Source organism: Orycteropus afer, unplaced genomic scaffold (genome assembly GCF_000298275.1).
Source record: "Orycteropus afer afer isolate SDZICR_OR568_19922 unplaced genomic scaffold, OryAfe1.0 scaffold00011, whole genome shotgun sequence".
Classification (NCBI taxonomy): Eukaryota; Metazoa; Chordata; class Mammalia; order Tubulidentata; family Orycteropodidae; genus Orycteropus; species Orycteropus afer.
The window spans coordinates 3,035,990-3,054,985 of NW_006921598.1; positions in this window are offsets into that span (position 1 = coordinate 3,035,990).

An 18,996-nucleotide genomic window follows, 5' to 3' on the forward strand; every position below is an offset into this window, starting at 1 on the left:
GGCCTGCTACTCTGTGCTACGCCCATACTTATCTTGCTCCCGGAGACCCGGTCCCTCTCGGGAGGGTAACAAGGGAGCCGTCTGAGCACTAGTGACTGGGTTTTACCCCTTTCTCCTGTTCTTCTGGCCTGCTACTCTGTGCTGAGCCCGTGCTTACCTTGCTCCCAGAAACCCGTTCCCTCTCGGGAGGGTAACAAGGAAAGTGTTCAGTGCAGATCAGTGAGTAAGCACCAGCCCACCTGTGTTTACCTTACTCCTGGAGACCCGGTCCCTCTCAGGAGGGTAACAAGGAAGCCGTCTGAGCACTAGTGACTGGGTTTTACCCCTTTCTCCTGCTCTTCCGGCCTGCTACTCAATATGTATGTCAATAGACCATATGTTAGGCCCCAAAACAAAACTTAATAAATTTTAAAAAAACATACTACAAAGCATCTTCTCTGATCATAATGCTATAAAATTAGAAATCAGTAATAGAAAGACCAAGGGGAAAAAAATAAAATATGTGGAAACTGAATAACACTCTGCTTAAAAGATACCTGGCCAACTGACTAGAAGAGATCCATATTTGTATACATTCCAAAGAAAGGTGATCCCATAGAATGTGGAAATTATCAAACAGTATTAACATCATATGCAAGTAAAATCTTACTGAAGATAATTCAAAAACAGTTGCAAGAGTATATTGACAGAGAGCTTTCAGAAATGCAAATTAGATTCAGAGGAGGACATGGAAAGAGGGATATCATCGCTGATGCCAGATGGATCTTAGCTGAAAGCAAAGAATACCAGAAAGATGTTTACTTGTGTTTTACTGACAATGTAAAAGCATTCAATTGTGTGGATCATAAGAAATTATGTATAACATTGAGAAAAATGGAAATTCCAGACTACTTGATTGTACTCATGAGGAACCTGTACATAGAACAGGAGGCTGCTGTTCAAACAGAACAAGGAGACACTGCATGGTTTAAAATCAAGAAGGGATTGTGTCAGGGTTGTATCCGTTCACCATACTTATTCAACTTGTGTGCTGAGCAAATAATCTGAGAAGCTGGACTATATGAAGAAGAACATGGCATCAGGATTGGAGGAAGACTCATTAACAACTTGCAATATGCTGATGACACAACTTTGCTTGCTGAAAGTGAGGATGATTTGAAGTATTTACCGATGAAGATTAAAGACTACTTTCTGCAATACACCTCAATATAAAATAAACAAAAATCCTCGCAGCTCGTCCAATAAACAGCTTCATGATAAATGGAGAAAAGATTGAAGCTGTCAAGGACTTCATATTGCTTGTTTCTACAATCAACACCAATGGAAGCAGCAGTCAAGGCATCAGACAACATACTGCATCGGGCAAATTGGCTGCAAAAGACCTCTTTCAAGTGATGAAGAGCAAAAATATCTCTTTGAAGACAAACATGCACCTAACTCAAGCCATGGTATTTTCAATTGCCTCTTACTCATGTGAGAGCTGGACAACGAATAAGGAAGACTGAAGAAGAGTTGATGCTTTTGAGTTGTGGTGTTGGAGAAGAATGCTAAGAGTACCATGGACTGCTAAAAGGACTAACAAATCTGTCCTGGAAGAAGTGCAGCTGGAATGCTCCTTGGAAGTGAGAACGGCCAGAGTTTATCTCACCTAATTTGATCATGTTGTCAGGAGGAACTATTCCCTGGAGAAGGATATTATGCTCAGTGTTCTGGTTACCTATACTGCTCTGACAAAAATATACCACAAATTGTATGGTCTTAACAAACAGGAGTTTATTCTCTTACAATTTGGCGGCTTTAAGTCCAAGTTAAAAGTGTCAGACTCTAGGGGCTGGGTGAAAGCCCCTCACCTTTGGGGTCCAGTTCTGCCTCCTGCTCCCGGCCCACTGGAGCTAGAGGTGTTCTTCACTTAGACAGCTGCTGGCTGCTGAGGCTGACAAATCCAAGGTTGACAAGTAAAAAGCCACAGTTCTGATGTTACCAAACCACACAGCAGGCCATTAATTCAAGTCCATTATAAGCCCCAAGATCAGCAGAGCATGCCAGGCTACTGAACAATGCCATGGCTATGTGCAGGGTCCAAGCATGCCATAAACTAGAGACCATTCCCCCAAGGCTACTCCTTATATACAGGAAGCAGACCACATTCCCTAAGGCAGCTACTCAGCTGTTCACAGTAGATTTCACCATGGATGTGATTACCAGTCTCATCTCAGCCACTCAACCAGGCCCAGCCAAGTTGACACACAAACTGAACTACCACACTTTGTAAAGTGAAGGGTAAGTGAAGAGGGGAAGCCCCTCAACGAGATGGACTGACACAGTGGCTGCAATGATGGGCTCAGGTATAACAAGGATCCTGAGGTTGGCACAGGACTGGGCAGTGTTTCGTTTTGATGTGCACAGAGCTGCTATGTGTTGGAGATGACTCAATGGCACCTAGCAACAACAACAATAATAACAACAACAAAAGCTACTGGGTAACAGAAGAAATGAAGTGTGGAACAAATGAGAATGAAAGCACAACTCACCAAAACCTTTGAGACACAGCAAAAGCAGTATTCAGAGGTCAATTATTAACAATAAATGTACACATCAAAAAAGAAGGAGAAATCAAAATCAACACTGTAACTCAACAACTCCAACAATTAGAAAAAGGACAACAAAAGAAATGTACATTATCTAGAAGAAAGGAAATAATAAAGATCAGAGCAGAAGCAATGAAGCAGAAAACAAAACAAAACAAAAAACAATAGAGAAAATCAACAAGAAGCTGATTCTTCAAAAAGGCTAACAAAATCAACAAACCACTGGCAAATTTAACAAAGTAAAAGAAAGAGAAGATGCAAATAATATGCATAACAAATGAAATGAATGATATAACCCCAGAACCAATTAAAAAAAGAGAAAAAGATAATAACAGAATATTGTGAAGAATTCTAGTCCAGAAAATTAAAAAACCTAGAAGAGATGGACAAATTTCTAGAAACACAAGACTACCTAAACTAACACAGTCTGAGATAGAATACTTGAACAGACCCATAACAAAAGAAGAAATTGAGTAGTTCTTAAAAATACTCCCCACAAAAAAATGTCCTGGCCCAGAAGTCTTCACTGGAAAATTCTACACAATGTTCAGAGAAGAGCTGACACCTACACTATTCAAACTATTCTAGAACATAGAAAATAATAGAATACTCCCAAATTCATCCTATGAAGCAAGCATAACCTTGATGTTAAAACCAGGTAAAGATACCACTTAAAAGGAAAACTGCATATCCCTCATGATTATAGATGCAAAAATCTTCAACAAAATTCTAGCCATCAGAATTCAACACCATATCAAAAAAATAGTACACCATGACCAAGTGGGATTCATATCAGGTATGAAAGGATGGTTCAACATCAGAAAAACAATCATTGTAATCCATCACAGAAATAAAAAAAAAGGAGAAGAACCATATGATCATATCAATTGATGCAGAAATGGCATTTGGTAAAATCCAACACCCATTCCTGGTCAAACCTCAGCAAAATAGGAAGTGGAGGGAAATTCCTCTCCATAATAAAGGGCATCTATGCAAAAAAACAGCCAACATTATTTTCAATGGAGAAAGACTCAAAGCATTTCCCTTGTAAACTGGAACTAGACAAGGATGTCTTCTGTCACCGTTTTGTTTTAAAATTGTATTGGAAGTCTTAGTCACGGCAATGAGGCAAAAAAGAGAAATAAAAAAAAAAAAATCCAAATTGGCGAAGAAGAAGTAAAGCATCTCTGTTTGCATATGACATGATTCTATACATAGAAAACCTGAGAGACAGAGTATGAAAATTACTGGAAGTAATGGAAAGATTTGGCAAAGTGGCAGGATACAAGATCAACATATAAAAAGGTTTGTATTTCTCCACACCAACAAAGAGATCTCTGAAAAGGAAATACGGAAAGCAATACAATTTACAATAGCTTCCAAAAAAGATAAAATACTCGGGAATAAATCTTACCAGGGACACAAAAGACCTATACAAAGAAAACTACAAAACATTACTATAAGAAACTATAAGAGAACTACATAAATGGAAGAACATGTCATGTTTATGGATAACAAGATCAGATATGGGTAGGTGAACAGGAATATACCCATGGATAGATTTGGCTGATGATATTCTCACATGTGTATTTGTGCTACAAAATTATCCATATACATTATAGAAGTAACAGGGGACAAGGTTGGAGTAGCATCTCAGTGACAACCAAGCACCTTGCGGGAGAGAGTCACTGGGCCTGCAGGCTCATTACTATGGTCTTGGGGGACATCAACCTCAATTGGCACAACAGAGCACATAAACATCTTGTTCTACATCCTATTTTGGTGAGCAGTGACTGGGGTCTTAAAAGTTTTTGAGCAGCCATCTAAGATGCACCTATTGGTCTCCCTTCATCTGGAGTAAGGAAAAGTGAAGAAAATAAAAGTCATATGGAAACAATTAGTCCAAAGGTATGATGGACCACAGGGACCTCAATATTCATGACCCTGAGACCAAGACCAGAAGAACAAAATGGTGCCTGGCTACCAATGCCAACAACTTGGAAAGGTATTAAATTAGAGATCCTAGATAGAGTGGAAGGAAATTGTGAAACAAAATAAAAAAACACAAAAATGACAAGATTTGATGGTTGGACAGACACTGGTGGAACCCCTGAGACAATGGCCCTGGGTTATCCTTCAGGCCTGAAACTGGACTCACTTCCTTGGATTAGCTCTCAGCCAAACAGTAGAAAGTCCTACAAGCAGAACACCTACCCCAAGGAGATGCACCCACCTATGCTAGGGCAATGCACCCTTACATCAATCAGCTGTGAGACATGAGGCGGGCATTTTCATAGAGGGAAAGCTGGGCAGACAGGAATACATAGATAAGAAGGACACAGAGGAGGGTTTGGTCACAGGGAGGAGATGGGAGAAGAGCTCTTTATTGTTGGGATTGTAATCGGGGCTGTTAAACCAAATGTGCATGAACTGTTGAAAGCAAAAAGAATCTGCTTTGTAAATTTGCATCCAAATCACAATAAGAATAATAATGATAATAAAAATTTGCAAATGGAGAGTGCCCAGGAAGGGTATATGAGCGAGACATTACTAGACAAAGAGTAGAAAAAAAGAACATTTTAGATAAAGCATGGAAAGCAGGCAAAGACAAAAGATAAATGTTTTGATTATTTATCCAGAAAATATTGAGAGATGATGGGTTTTGAATGTGTAAGTGGCATAATAGTATTTATGTTACAAAAAGATCACCGTGACTACAGTATGGAGGAGACACTGGAGGTCAGCAAGGGAGGATGTGGAGAAACATGTTAGGGAGAGCAAATGAATCTTTGCAAATTAACTATAATTAATGAATGATTTGTACATAATTCCATGGCATACTAAAAACAGCATAGAGTACACAGTGTGATTTATGCTTTTTTTTTCCCCCTAGTAAGTGATTATTAGGCTAATAAGTGCAGCTAGTATGATATGAACAATCTACTAAAAAGTTCTTATTCACAATGCAGAAGTCATTGGATCACAGGTGACGGGGGGCAGAATGTTTAATCGCTGTTGACTTCAATTGAATTTTCAGTATAAATGGCAGAAAGCTAGTACAAACCAAATTTTCCCTAACAAAAAAATAATTTTTAATGAAGTTATGAGTGTTTTCTTAAATTTATTTGTAGTTTATTTCTAAATTTTTAAATAAGAATTGTGTGTGATGTGTTTATATAAAATTCAAATCTTAAATTTTTTACAATTAAATCTCAACTTTTACTGAGTTACAGTCGAAATTTTACTTCCCAAAATATTTTCTTCTCATTGGATCAACCACTTATTTCTCTAGAGAATTTTTTCCCAGTGAAGCAGAGAACAGATTGCAGATTGTTTTTGTTAGTTAACATATTGTAAGCCTTCACACTACACATAAAAGAATTATGTCAATATTTCCCTATCTAACTAACAAAAAAATCCATAGTGGTATTTTGGGTCAAAAGCTTTCTTATTAAAAAGTCCGAAAATATGGGACTCTACAATTAGAGAGTAACAGCTGCAGTTGAGCTTTTTCAAGCTAATGAGTAAATAATCTGTTGTCAAAATTAGTTCTTGTTTAAGCTTATATGTTTAAATGATAGACTGAAGTGACTTTGAAGAAATTGTAATGGTCTGCTGGGTAATTAATGCATTTGGAAATTAAGTACAATATACAAAATCACATGGATCTAAATGGTGTACGATATGCTTTTATCCTCTCATTTTGATACATTAATACGTTCAATAGAATTTCACATTGTCAATAGGTTACACAGATTTGTAGAAAGATGTAGAGAAGAAGAAGACTGTGTATTTAATACCATTTAAAATTTGAAATCTATTAATTAAGTTGCAAAAGAGCAAGCTGGTGGAAAAAATAAAATATAAACATGATCAATGAATTGATCAACAAATATTTACTGGTGGCTGTCTTACTTTCTGACTCTGCCATAACAAAATAGCACAAAGTAGGTGGCTGTAAAGAATTAATTAATTTTCTCACAGTTCTGGGGGTCTAGTCCAAAGTCAGGGCATTAGCTGTCAATTCCTTGTGAGGGCTCTGAGAAAGGAACTATTATTCTATGCCTCTCAGTTTCTGGAGGCTACTGACAATCCCTGTCATTCTATTGCTGGTTATAGATGTACCTCCATTGTCACATGGCACCTGTGTTTCTCCTGGGGGCTGTTTGTGTGTCTTTCTTCTTTATAAAAGGTCACTCAGATGAGATTAAGATTAGGACCCACACTACCCTGGTAAAATTTTACTAACTGAACTGATAACATCTGCAAAAAAAAACTCTATTTCCCCAAAACAATTTTATATTCACCAGTGCAGAAATTAGGATTTCAAGTATCTTTTGGAGGCCACAATTTGGTCCATAACAAATGTCTATTCTGTGTAAGGAAGTGTTGATATAAGTAGATGCAATTTTTAGAACTGGTGATAAAATAGAAAGCATGAAAACAATCAGGCTTTAATATATTGAATTGGACAAATCTGCTGCAAAAGACTTCTTTAAAATTTTCAAAAGCAAAGATGTCTTTTTGAAGACTAAAGAGCACCTGGCCCAAACCATGGTCTTTTCTATCACTTCATATGCATGTAAAAGCTTCAAAGTGAACAAAGAAGACAGAAGATTTAATGAATTCAAATTGATTTGATGGAGAATATGGAATACATCAAATACTACCATTAGAAAAAACAAATCAATCCTAGAAGAAATAATACCAGTATGCTCCTCAGAAGCGAAGACTTCTGCTTACTTATTTTGGGCATGTCACTGAGAAAGACCAGTCACTAGAAAAAGACACCATGTTTGGTAACCTTCAATGAGATGGGTTTACACAGTAACTTCAACAATGGACTCCAGCATAACAATGATCATGAAGATGGCATAGGAACAAGAAGCATTTGGTTCAGTGATGCATACAGTTACCATGAGTCAGAGCTGACTCCACAGCAACCAACAAACAACTACTACAACAATGTCATAACATATATGTCTTCTTAGATCAGTAATGACAAATTTAGTATAAACTAAATCATTTCTGCTAGGAGTTTATAGGAAGAACTTGAAAATATTTTGTAGGAAGGATTACTGTAAATATAGAGTTAATTTATGCTAAAGAGCTTTGAATAGAGGCCACATACAAATAGGTTGTTTATGCCATTGAGTCAATCTTGATCCACAGGAATATTATATAAGAAAGAATATTATATAATGCATGTTACATTGAAAAATAGTTTTCTCTTAATATGTCAATAATGTACTTTTTCTCCTTGTTCTTAAATAACTTGCTCTACATGTTTTTTTGAGTTAGGTCCTTGCTTTTTAGTGTTCACTTCCAACTGTTCATCCTGTGTTATATTTAAAGGTTCTACATTAATATTGCTCATCTTCTTCAAGAAAAAGTAATAAACAGTTTATTTTGCTCTAGAAAAAATAATTAATTGTTCATTAATATGCATTAAGTAATTCAAGAAATATTTTTTTATCTTCTGTGTGTCTAGCACTGTGTGCACAAAGAACAAAAAAAATCTCTTCTCTTGTAGGTATTCAGTGAAGAATTCCACTGCTGAGTTTATCCTTCTATACTTCAGATATTAATCCGTTTTAGTGGTCATGTGGTTTAAAAATATAATATTTATCCCTGGATCACCATTTTATTTTGAACTTTGGTAAGAGTCAAAGCCTCAGATGATCCTGGAGTTCCATCACCCTCTTCCTTCCATCCTGCAACCCTCAGAGAATCTTCATTTGCTTTTTTCTTTCATTTTCTGCATTGTCTTCATAACCTACTTTCCTATTCATTATTCAGAATGTAACTTCCTCAACTTCTATTATAAACTCCTAGGGCATGCTGTATTTTCTCCTGGCATTTTTCATAACCATCAATAAGATTTGTAATGAATTGTTTAATACCCACTTCTGCTGCTCTAGTAAAACCTCATGATGGCATAGATTATGCTATTATCTTTCTCCCATTCCCTGTTTTCCAGCTAAAAGTAGGTCATCTTAGGTGCTCAATAAACAGTTGATAAATGAAAAAATGATAAATAAAACAATAAAAAAAGAGCTCTAACATGTGGCTATCAGGTCATATAAATAGAAAACAGATTTTCATAAATGGCAACATGGCTTTGATTATTAGCTGAAATGCCAAAGAAATTACAAACAAAACCCTAAAATAGGAAGTTAGTTGTAACCGTTTGAGTAGTGGGTTGAGTTCATTGCTTTCATGTGTTTGTCTTATAGTTTAACATTATTTATTTAAATATTATTGAGTACCCATCATGCAGTGTGTAGTGATTCTGAAAAGATGGGTAAGGTGGCTCCACCCACAAGAAAGAGTAAAAATCACTACAATATAATGTAGAAACTGCTGTGAGAGTAATATACAAATGTTTTTTAACCCAAGAGGAACCAATAACCAGTCTGAACCTTGAAGAATTAGAAGGACTTAGAAGGACTTTCATAGTCCACTCACAGAGGAAAGTAGACTTTAGACTAAAAGAAAATATATGTATAGGTATTGAGTTATATTCTATTTATAGAGCTATATGTTCAGTTACTGCAATGCAAAGAGGAATATTCCAGGAGTACACATTTTCAAAATAATTGTAGACAACATATAACATAATGAAAGTACAATAAACTTATCAAACTAATAAAAGTGTTAAAATATGATGCAAAGAATGATGGGCAGGAAGTTTAGGATATAAATTTTTTCATATAGGCATAAAATTTAGCAAAACAAAATGAAAGTTATAATAATAATTTTAAAAGAGTGAAACAAGATTTTTTTTAATTTAACATAATGGAATTAATTCACTAGGAAAGTCTAGCTTTTTACTAACTAAAATCTAAGAAGAATTAATGCTTGAATACTTCTCATTCATGGTCTATGCCTACAATGACCATAATGGTTAGGATCTACAATAAAAACTTTTAGAATATGCTGAACAATTTTTCAAAAGGAATTCTTAAAAAAATCTTGTTTTTTAAAAAAAATATGTTTATTTCTGATTATGAAATAATGCAAGTCCACTATAGAAAATTTAGAAACCATGGTACAGAATAAAGAAGAAAAATAAATCTCTAAAATCTAAAATCTAAAATCTAAATACACATTCAGATATATCTATTACACTCATTGATTCAACTTTTTCATTACTTCTGAGGATAAAGCTCTTTCATTGTACATATTTCATCTATATTTCATGTGGATTTCTTGGCTCTTCCTTTTGGTTGTTTTTCTTGGGACATGCATCATTCAGGTCATCCTAGGTTTTGCTGCAGTGACTTTCAAAGTTTTGTTTTCTCACTTCTGCTGCATGTCCTTCTGGTTCACTTGGGCTCTGCTCCTTGCTGTCCCTGTCATCATTCTAGGGACCAACTGACAGAGCAGCCACTATATGACACTTACACTACAGATAAATACAAAATATGTTAATTGTTCTTCCATTATATATGTATATATGTGAAATTAAACAGCATATGAATTAGAAGAATTTATAAAATTCATTTTAACTAAAGGTTTGTGTATTTTCCAGGATATTTTCGGCCAGTTACAGAGCTATTTTGTCACTTTAGAACTATGGTGCTGATGTTCCAAAGGGTTTTTGAATTCTCTATAAAAATTTCTCAAACAAGTCAATAATTTCTCTCTAATCAAGAAAGAACGAAGTGTGGAGGGGAGGGAACTCGCCTAACCTTTTGAAAGGCTCCTGTGGACACCTTTAGAAAAGGAGCTCTTGGCAGCCTTAATTCTGGTCTTCCGCTTCAGAGCAGGTGTAGGCCACTTCAGACTCTCCCTCACAGCTTCCTCTCCTCTCCTCATGTTGGGTTTTACCTCTGTTTGCCCACCTGTCACATTTCTTCTCCTTCTTTCCTTCACAATTCAAGTTCTCTCTACTTGGCTCCAAAGCTAGACCTCACACCTGAGTGTAGCAAGAGAGGAACAGACATCACAGTCTGGAGCCAATTGTATATTTTTCTTCTTCACTTATGCACAGAAGGGATATAATAAAATAAATAGAAACAAAATTAATAAATGACCTAGAGTTTCCCATTTCCTTGCTACCTTGAGCTTATTTTGAAGAAGGTGAGATCAATGGCTCTTCAATCATTCCATAGGTCTTTTTGAACTGCTGCAGGAAATGGCAATCTTCAAACCTATATGTATATATGAGCTCTGGCAGCATAGTGCCTAAGACATTTGACTGCTAACCAGAAGGCTGGAGATTCAAACCCACCAGACATCCTGTGGAAGGAAGACTGAGCTACTTCTGTGAACACTTACCTCTTCAGAAACTCAAAGGGGGTTGCTATGAGTTGGAATAGACTGGATGGTAGTGAATTTGTTTTTTGTTTATAGATGTATATATGTATATACATTATGCCACCAGAGCTCCCATATGTACGTACATATAGTTTTTATTTTTGAATAGAGCATATTGACATTTATTACTTAGTGTTAATTTTCCCTGCAATTCACTTTAAAAATGATTACTTATGATTTGCAAAGACTTTCAGATGCTTGAACGCAAGTATTCCACTTCTAAAAACACCTTCTATGGAAATAAGTTATATACAGGGCTCCATGTTGTAGTGTTATGTTCAATAATAAGGTAAGGAAATAACCTCATCCTCCAACAATATATGCTTAGTTTATAGGCTTAGTTCATTTGGCTGTTAACCAAAAGGTCAATGGTTTGAACCCACCAGTTGCTCTGCAGAAGATGAGGCAGTCTGCTTCTGTAAAGATTTACAGCCTTAGAAACTCAATGGAGATCAGTATGAGTCAGAATTGAGTCAATGGCAGTGAGTTTGGATTTTGATTTCATTAGAAAGCATGGGAGACATGCTTTGTAATCATTTACAATGATATGGACAAATGACATGGCTTCCCCCTTACTTATTAACTGTGTTCTTATCTAAGACTTCAGATCTTGACTGTGTGCTTCAGACATGTATTCTTTTTATCAGATAACTCATTTAACTCATTTATTCACATGGCTTCAGCAAGTACCATGGAATCGTAAATTTTCAAATTTTAAATCTATATTGCTACCCTTGAGTTATTTCTAGGACTCTATTTTTATGTCTTAAACTCTGTACTAGATGGATAACTAACATATATTAGTAATATTTCATGTGTGATAATTATTGTTCTCAAATGTGTTCTTAACATTTATTAATACATATAATTCTCACAACACCCTTTACATGCTAGGTATTTGCACATTTTACAGACATGTAAGAGGAGGTTCAGAAAAGTTAAGCAAATTGCCCAAAGACACAGAGTTAAGCCTTTCCCCATGGATTCATCTACCTTCACCAATAATAATACTTAAATGTGCTTTATCACAGGACGTTTTGGAGAAGGCACAATGATTTCTTGGAAATGATTATCTCAGCCCATAATTTGAAAAGTAACATTTTTTGGGGAGGGATCGCTATGAGTCAGGTCCAACTCGATGGCACGTAACCATCACTACAACAACACACTTATGGAGGACAGTAATATTTCAGTGTAGAATTTTTGCTTTTCATGCAAGAGATCCGGATTTGGTTTCTGGCCAATACTTGGGGCACAGCCACCACCTGTCTATGAGGGGAGGCTTGCCAGTTGCTGTGATGCTGGACAGATTTAAATAGAGCTTCAAGACTAAGACAGACTACAACTAAAAACCTGGCAATCTATTTTCAAAAAGTCAACCAATAAAACCCAATGAATCACAATGACAGTCAATCCATTGCCTAAGGGCAACCAATCACAAGGATGGCACAGGACCAGAAGCATTTCATTCTATTGTCCATGGGGTACCAGGAAACACATCTGATTCAACAGCAGCTAACAACAACATGTTTATAGCCATCCAATTCTAAATAGTAGAAATAGATTTTGATTGCAGTTTCCTATTACAGATTAACTAGAAGGTAATTAATTAATGAGGCTCTGAGAGTGTCTGTGCATTTTTTATTTGGAACCTGCTTTATGCCATCGTTGGAAATCTTACCGCCCTCACACTAATGTATACTGGGATGTTTACTTCTTAATCCTGTGTCCTTATTAATAACCATAACAATCTTTGATTCTATCAACCATATGTTAAACATTATTCTAGGTACTGTTTCTGTTAGGTGCCATCAAGTCATCTCCGACTCATAGTGACCCTATGTACTACAGAACAAAACACTGCTCAGTCTTGTACCAGCTCCACAATCCTTGCTATACTTGAGCCCATCGTAGCCACTGTGTCAATCCATCTTATTGAGGGCCTTCCCCTTTTTCGTTGACCCTCCACTTTATCAAACATGATATCCTTCTACAGGGAATGGTGCCTTCTTACAACATGACCAAAGTAGGTGAGACAAAGTCTGGCCATTCTCACCTCCATGGAACATTCTGGATGCACTTTTTCCAGGACAAATTTGTTAGTTCTTTTAGCAGTCTATGGTACTTTCAGCATTCTTCCTCAGCATCACAACTCAAAAACATCCAGTCTTCTTCTGTCTTCCTCATTCATTGTCCAGCTCTCACATGCATATGAGGTGATTGAAAATACCATGCATGGCTTGTGTCAGGCAGAACTTAGTCCTCAAGGAGATATCTTTGATCTTCAGTACCTGAAAGAGGTCTTTTGCAGCAGATTTGCCCAATGCAATATATCTTGACTGCTGCTTCCATTGGTGTTGATTGTAGAACCAAATAATATGAAGTCTTTGACAAGTTCAATCTTCTCTCTGTTTATCATGATATTGCTTATTGGTTCAGTTGTGAGGATTTTTGTTTTCCTTATATGGAGGTGCAATCCATTCTACAGACTACAGTCTTTAATCTTCATCAGTAAGTGCTTCAAGTTATCATCACTTTAAGCAAGCAAAGTTGTGTCATCTGCATACCACAGGTTGTTAATAAGTCTTCCTCTAATCCTGATGCCATGTTTGTCTTCATATAGCCCAGCTTCTCAGATTATTTGCTCAGCCTACAGATTGAATAAGTATGGTGAAAGGATACAACCCTGACACAATCTCTTCTTGATTTTAAACCATGAAGTGTCCACTCATGTCCACTCATTCTGTTCTAATGACTTCCTCCTGGCCTACATACAGGTATACTCATCAGAGTATAATTAAGTGTTCCGGAATTTCCATTCTTCTCAATGTTATCCATAATTTGTTATGATCCACACAATTGAATGCTTTGGTATAGTCAGTAAAACACAAGTAAACATCTTTCTGGTATTCTTTGCTTTCAGCCAAGATCCATCTGACGTCACCAATGATATCCCTCATTCCACATTCTCTTCTGAATCCAGCTTGCATTTCTGAAAGTTATCTGTCAATATATTGTTGCAACCATTTTTTAATTATCTTCAGTAAGATTTTACTTGCAGGTGATATTAATGGTATCTTCAATAATTTCCATGTTCTGTAGCATCACCTTTCTTTGGAGTGGATACAAATATGGATGTCTTCCAGTCAGTTGGTAGCTGTCTTCCAAATCTCTTGGCATAGCCAAATGAGTGTCTCCAGCAGGTCATCCATTTTGTTGAAATATCTCAATGGGTATTGTGTCAATTCCTGAAGCCCTGTTTTTTTGCCACTTCCTTCTGTGCAGCCTTGACTTCTTCATATGCCACCTCCTGAAATGGATGAACATTAACAAATTCTTTTTGGTAATGACTCTGTGTATTCCTAATATCTTTTTTTTTTTTTTGATGTTTCCAGCATCATTCAATATTTTGCTCATAGAATCTTTCAATATTGCAACTCCAGGCTTGAAGTTTTCCTTAAATTCTTTCAGCCTGAGGAATGTGTTCCTAGGGAAGTATATTCTTCCCTTTTGGCTTTCCAACTTCATATCTTTGCACATTTCACTATAATAATTGACTTTGTCTTCTCATGCTGCCCTTTGAAATCTTCTGTTCAGCTCTTTTATCTTGTCATTTCTTCCATTTGCTTTAGCTACTCTTCATTCAAGAGCAAGTTTCAGAGTCTCTTCTGACATCCATTTTGGTCTTTTCTTCCTTTCCTGTCTTTTTAATGACCTATTTCTTTCTTCATGGATGATGTTCTTGATGTCATCCCACAGTTCTTCTGGTTTTCAGTCATTGGTGTTCAATGCATCAAATCTATTATTTAGATGGTTTCTAAATTCAGGAGGAATATATTCAAGGTCATGTTTTGTCTCCTGTGGACTTCTTTTAATTGTCTTCAACTTCAAGTTGAACTTGCATACAAGCAGTCGATGGTCTGCTTCACAATCAGCTCCTGGCCTTGTTTTGGCTGAAGATATCAAGCTTTTCCATCAACTCCTGCCACTGATGTAGTCAATCTGATTCCTGTGTACTCCATCTAGTGAAGTCTATGTGTGTAACCAATGTTTGTGCTGTTGATAAAAGGTATTTGCAATGAATAAGTTATTGGTCTTACAAAATGCTATCATGCAATCTTCAGCCTCATTTCTATCACCAAGGCCAATTTTTCCAACTACTGGTGATTCTTTTGTTTCTAACTTTTGCATTCCAATCACCAGTGATAATCAGCACATCTTCATTGCATGTTCAGTCAATTTCAGACTACAGAAGTAGGTAAATATGTTCAATTTCCTCATCTTTGGCTTTGGTGATTGGGGTGTAAATTTGAGTAATAGTAGTATTAACTGGCCTTCCTTGTAGGTGTATGGATATTATCCTATCACTGACAGCATTGTACTTCAGGATAGATCTTGAAACATTCTTATTGAAGACGAATGCCACACCATTCCTCTTCAAACTGTCATTCCTGGCATAGTAGATCATATGGTTATCTGATTCAAAATGGCCAAAACCGGTCCATTTCAGCTCACTAATGCCTAGGATATCAAACTTCATGTGTTACATTTCACTTTTGACAACTTCCAATTCTCCTAGATTCATACTTCGTACATTCCATGTTCTGATTATTAATGGATGTTTGCCGCTGTTTTTTCTCATTTTCAATTGTGCCAAGTCAGCAAGTAAAACCAAAAACCAAACGCACTGCCATCGAGTTGGATCTGACTCATAGTGACCCCTCCTTGTGTTTCCAAGGTGGTATCACTATGGAAGTAGATTGCCCAGCCTTCCTTCCAATGAGTGCCTGGTGGGTTTAAACTGGCAGCCTCTGGTTAGCAATCAAATGTTTTAGTCACTATGCCACCAGAGCTTCTTGTCAGCAAATGGAGGTACCAAAAGCTCTACTTTATCCAAATTAAGGTTGGCTCTACTCTGATGAGGCAGCTCTTTCCCAGTTGTATATTGAGGGCCTTCCAACCTGAGGAGTCATCTTCTGGCACTGTATTGGACAATATTTCAGGGATATTCATAAAGTTGTCCAGTAATATTTCAGATGGTATTTCACTGCTTTTCATAAGGTTTTCACTGGCCAATTATTTGAGAAGTGGATGGCCTCTTCCTTCTTCCGAGTCAGTCTCAGTCTGGAAGCTCTACCAAAAACCGTCCACTGTGGACAGCCCTGCTTGTGTTTGAAACACTGAGGGCACAGCCTCCAGCCTCACAGCAACACACAAGCCATCACAGTACAACAAACTGACAGGCAAGTTCATCTCCCTCTTACCTATTCCAGCCATCAGCCTTGGCTGCTGCTTCTTGCCTGGGGGCTTTCCCTCTTACCTGTTCTGGCCATCAGCCCTGGCTGCCCAGTTCTAGCTACTGGGAAAACATAAATGAGAAAGAATAGTCTTCTGTCCTCATAGAGGTTTATTTAACCATTTATGACCCATGCCAAGGGCATTATAACTATACTCTACCCAACCACTTCCATCCACAAACCAAACTCAGGGACTCACAACACAAATAATAATGATAAGCACTAAACAAAGGCCAATGTGTACAATATTGATGGAGCAGAGGAAAAAGGAGACACAGTTATTTTTAAGTGTTTTTATTTACTGAAAGTTCAGATCCATATATCCTTCATTCCATCCCTTTCCCAACTTCCCAATAACCTTACATATGAAAATACTTTCACTTTAAATTTTACATTTCTTATGCTTCCTAGTAATTTACTACTGATTTATTATTTTTCTATTAAAAATATACTCTGTTCTTTTCAGAAGTCCAATTAAAATATAGTATTTTAATTAAACAGTTCTACTGTTTCGACATACTTCATTTGAATTCACTCAAACTTGATCCTGATTTGTACTTTCCAAGGTATATGTTTTTCTTTATACTTATTTTCTTAAAGATCGTATGTATTTTTCATACATTATTGATAATGTTGGAGATTAGAATTTTTAAAGGGCTAAATTAGACTTGTACCTCTGTAGCTTTTATTCATACACAGAAAAATTTGCCGGTAAATCTCATGCACTCATAAAAGTATTTATGAGCATTTGTCAAATTGTTATGCCAAGTAAAATAAAACATACAAAGCATAGCCATAGTAACCGATCAACAAATTCTAGCTAATCCAGCCAAGCATTCTTCTATCTGATAAAATTAATAAACCCGGGAAACTAACGGAGTTAAAAATATAAACTTTATAAAAGTTTGGTTGTAAAGAATAAAGAATATCTATCTGGGAGAGTAGCTAAGAAAAAATTATATATAATCATGTCTAATACGGTTGTTTGACCTACTAAAGTAATATGCTATTGACCAGAACCAAAAAAAAATATTATATTGAGAATATATTCACACATTTATTATATCACCAAAAGATTTCTCTCCCTAAAATACACTAGTATGATGCCATAATATGAATGTATAGGAAGTTCATTTTGGTTTTATAAATAAAGCAATAAGAAACACTTCGTGTGTACTTATGCAAAACTCTTCAGTGTGTTTCCATTTATTGAATTATTATAAACACTAGATTTTTAACTCTACTAATGTTATTCAACTAAAATGAAATCTGGTAAAATCATCTTGGCCCATTTCCTGAATCTGATTTTTGAAAGTATATATAACCCTTTATTTACATTATTTCACAAATCACCACATTATTCCACAACCTTATAAACCTTTAAACTTGCTTTTAAATCTTTTTGCTTTCAATCCTGAAATCTACTCATTCATAAATTTCTTTATTCATTCATTAAAAATTAGTTGAGCATAACTTTGCTAATATTTTCCCCAAGGACACAAGAGTTGCATAGGCTAGCAGAGTAAATGTAACTACTAGCTTTCTAGAAAAGCCATTTTCCATTCAATGTTTTATGTTTAAAAAATATTTCTTGATATACAAGAGATTGAAAGATGATAGATGCAGTGCAGTGATAGCTTAATATGGCCCTTCTAGCCATCGTCCTTCATTTTGCGATTGATTGTAAATCTTAGTCTCTATGTCTGTTTAGGGTGAGATGCATCTTTAATCCCATTTTGATGGAGGCTGTGACTCAAGTCACCACCATTTTGGGATGTATTACAAATCATATTCTCGATGCCATTTTAGGGAGAGATATATCCTGAGTCCTGTCTTGCTGGAGGGTGTGACTCAAGTCACCGCCCTTAGCCTCCATGAGGGTATATATAGGAATGTCTGGGAAAGTTTGCTCTCTTGCTTAGTTTATGCATTTTGTTTGTCATCATCTCAACCCTGGACATGAGACAGCAGCCGCCATCTGACCTGCCAATTTGGGTTAGCCAACCCCTGCAACCACATGAGTTGGGAGAATCTTCCACACCTACCCACAGACCTGGGACTTGCCAAACTGCCAGCCTCCCAGCCTCCACTACCAGCAAGTGAGCTGTTTCCTTGGGAGTTTGTGAGTTCTGTAAGACATTACAGCGAAATATGGAACCCTAAGCAGGAGGGAGATTATTGAGGGGAGGAAATGAGTTGATGTCAGAGATGATGGAGTGGCATGGCTGTTTGGCAAAATTGGACATTTGGGCCATCTTTAACCTCTGCCTTGTAAGTACCAGCCTTGTGCTGATCTTTCTAAAAGAAATTACTCAAGCATTAGAAAAAAAAGATGAGTATGTTTTCATTATTATCTGTAGAGATGTTGCAACACAGTGTCAAAAGGAAAATATGATACTGGAGGGCTGACAATTAAACATTGCAGCAATTTTCTACCTAAAGTGGAAATAGGGATTTACCTTTGGGACAGATCTCCTTTTCTGAGAAAGAAAGAATTGTTAAGCTCATTTATTCATGTAGCTATAGAACAAATAGGAGCTCTGGTGGCATTCAATTGCTATCTAAAAGTCGGCAGTTTGGCCACTCTGTATGAGAAAGATGTTGCAATCTACTTCCTTCAAGATTTACAGCCTTGGGAACCTTACACTGTGGCTTTGAGTCAGAATCAACTCAATGGCAGTGGTTTTTTTTTTTTTTTTTTTTTTATTAGGATTTGGGTGAAGATTTACAGAGTAAATTCACTTTTCATACAGCAGTTCACATATACTTTGTCTCATGTCATTGACCAA